A 2,500-nucleotide genomic window follows, 5' to 3' on the forward strand; every position below is an offset into this window, starting at 1 on the left:
ACTGAGACATGCATGGCTTAATCTTTGAGACAAGCATATGACTACTGGCAGGATCAACCAGGGAACTGCGTTCTCGTTCGGATACTCCGAAACTGAAAACTACACTTTCGTCGAAAGCGCGAGTGCGTGTTCGCGAAACGAACGCGTAGGAACGTAACGCCACGCTTAACTCTCTCTTTCGTTGTTTTATATACGAAAAATATCATACATAACGATACCGGTCGAAAAGTTTCGCGAGGAAACCTCCTGCGCCGGTTTAAAAGTTCAAACATTCTCCTCACTCTTCGCTAGATAGAATGCGACGGTGAGACGTGCCGAATTCTTTACAGAATCTGCACACGTTACGAGTATATTATATATTCTCGCTCGGAATGTAGGGAGTTGACGCAAATTTAATAGCTGTTCGATGCAACGAACGACGAATCGTGAAATTCGAACGTACGCCACCGTTTACAACAATGTAAGGTTGATCGCATAAGGACCGCCGACGATGGAACGTCCGCCGCATCCGCGATCTCGCTGTGCTGGACCGTCTTTCGAGGCAAGCTCGAACCCAATGAAGGAACTCAAGGATTCCATGAAATTCTAGGCGCAAACGCTCCGAGAGCCAAGTCTACTTCGGGTCATTTTCGACGGGTGCGATAACTACATTCTCAAAATTATCAACAAGACACACACACATACAAGGTTCGCTCTTATAATCATTAAAGGCACGACCACCAAAAGTAATCGCAACGTTTCGTTCTAAAAAGGTGAACGTATCGTCGTCTCTTTTTGTCGGGTCGGTCTGAATAACATAATAATGTCGTTGTTGAACATTATTTATTACAGAGAGAAACCAATGCGGTTAGCGTCTGCTATCATTTTTAGAGAATACGTAAAAACGCACAGTCTTAGAGACACCGAAGAACGGCCGGAACGTGCTGCGAAATTCATTTCGTCATAAATCCGAATTCCTTTTAAAAGTATTGGATAAGACTCGCAGACAGTCCGTGGTAACGCGAGCGAGAGGATGCAGTCGTTGGTCGGTATCTCGAGAGAACACCTCACACGCCACAACATCACTCCGCTACCTATAATAGCGCGCTTGACGTCGATCGGAGCCAAACGCTGCGAAGCGGCGACAGTGGTACGCGAGCAGGGGCGCGAGACACACCTCTCCCCGTCCGAGGTGCGCTCTGTCGGTGTGATGGCTCTTCGTAAAGAGCGGTTTGAACATTTTTCCACGGATTTTCGCAAGAAAAAAAATACGGCCGCATTGTGTTACGTAATCGAGGTAAGTTAGAATTTTTATTATAGCGATTTAGTTAATTTTAAAATACGTACCCGGTACGGGACGCCGTACTTCATAAATTCCGAACGCCGTACTTCATAAATTTCAAACGCCGTACTTTATAAACAACCAACGCCGTACTTCATAAACGACGAACGCCGTACATGTACTTTTAAAAAAATTTCCAAGTCCGGAGAAACGCCTTACTTTATAAAAGACGAACGCCGTACATGCACTTTTTAAAAATTTTAAGTACGGAAGAACGCCTTACTTTATAAAAGACGATCGACGTATATATAAAATGTTGTAAAATGAAATTTATTATATATGTCGAAATAACTTTCGAGAAGTTTTTTTTAATAAAAACGAGGGAGAATTGAAATAGCTGTAGCTGATTTTTTAAAACGAATTGTGCCATTCATGTTTTTTAATGCTTCAAACTGAATTTAAGTAACACCATAAATTTCGATTTTTTCAAGAAAACCTAGGGACAGTGGGAATCTCGTTAATCCATTTACGGGCGCCACGAATTAGACAACGAGACATTAGGCTTCACAATTACTGTACTTGCAATCACCGCCGTTAATCCGCGCGTTCCTTAAATTAAAATAAAAACTTTTTGTAAAATCTTCTCAAAATGAAGTCGTCTATTTCTACAATAAATTGAAATAACTAATTAAATTACCTCCTGATAAATGATAAAAACTTAATTTTTGATAACAAATTGTGCCATTTCGCCCTTTATAACTATTTCCGGTGTATTTATTACCGGTTGCCTGTATGTACGCGAAACCGCAAATTCGACAGCGCTAATGAACGCCGTACGTTTATTGTATTGTAGATCGACGACTGTGCTGCGTGTTTGAAAGTCGAAATCGATCGGTGGCGTTATACAGTCACTCGGCACGAACGCCGTACGTTATGAACGGCCAGTGTATTACCGGTTGTATATGAGGCGTGCGAGAAGCTTCGAATTAATCGGTGACGTTAACGGACGCCGTACGTGTCGGTGTGTTGCGGGTTGCAAAACGCGTGTTCGAAAGTCAGTCGAAAGGAATCGGGCGGTGGCGTTAACGGACGTCGCACGTCGGTGTATTGTGAGTTGCATATGCATCCGTTAAAGGAGTATTGTTGGTTGCAGGATCGCTGAATTAGCGTATTACTGGTTGCCTACTAGTTCCGTTGGAAGCGCAGAATTTATCGGTGCCGTTAACGAAAGACGCGTAT

At 43.0% G+C, this 2,500-nt stretch overlaps 1 non-coding gene across 1 annotated transcript in view; it reads right to left on the reverse strand.

The window, feature by feature from the left end:
* Positions 1-64, reverse strand: part of LOC135121449 (small subunit ribosomal RNA) — a 1,921-nt gene extending 1,857 nt beyond the window's left edge. Inside the window, exon 1 of the ribosomal RNA XR_010278975.1 lies at positions 1-64. This exon is cut by the window's left edge and continues 1,857 nt beyond it. This is a non-coding gene — a ribosomal RNA (small subunit ribosomal RNA).
* Positions 65-2,500: the final 2,436 nt, after the last annotated feature.

The sequence above is a fragment of the Zophobas morio genome, unplaced genomic scaffold (assembly GCF_036711695.1).
Source record: "Zophobas morio isolate AGI-343-1 ecotype UQ-CSIRO unplaced genomic scaffold, CSIRO_AGI_Zmor_V1 ptg000590l, whole genome shotgun sequence".
Lineage (NCBI taxonomy): Eukaryota > Metazoa > Arthropoda > Insecta > Coleoptera > Tenebrionidae > Zophobas > Zophobas morio.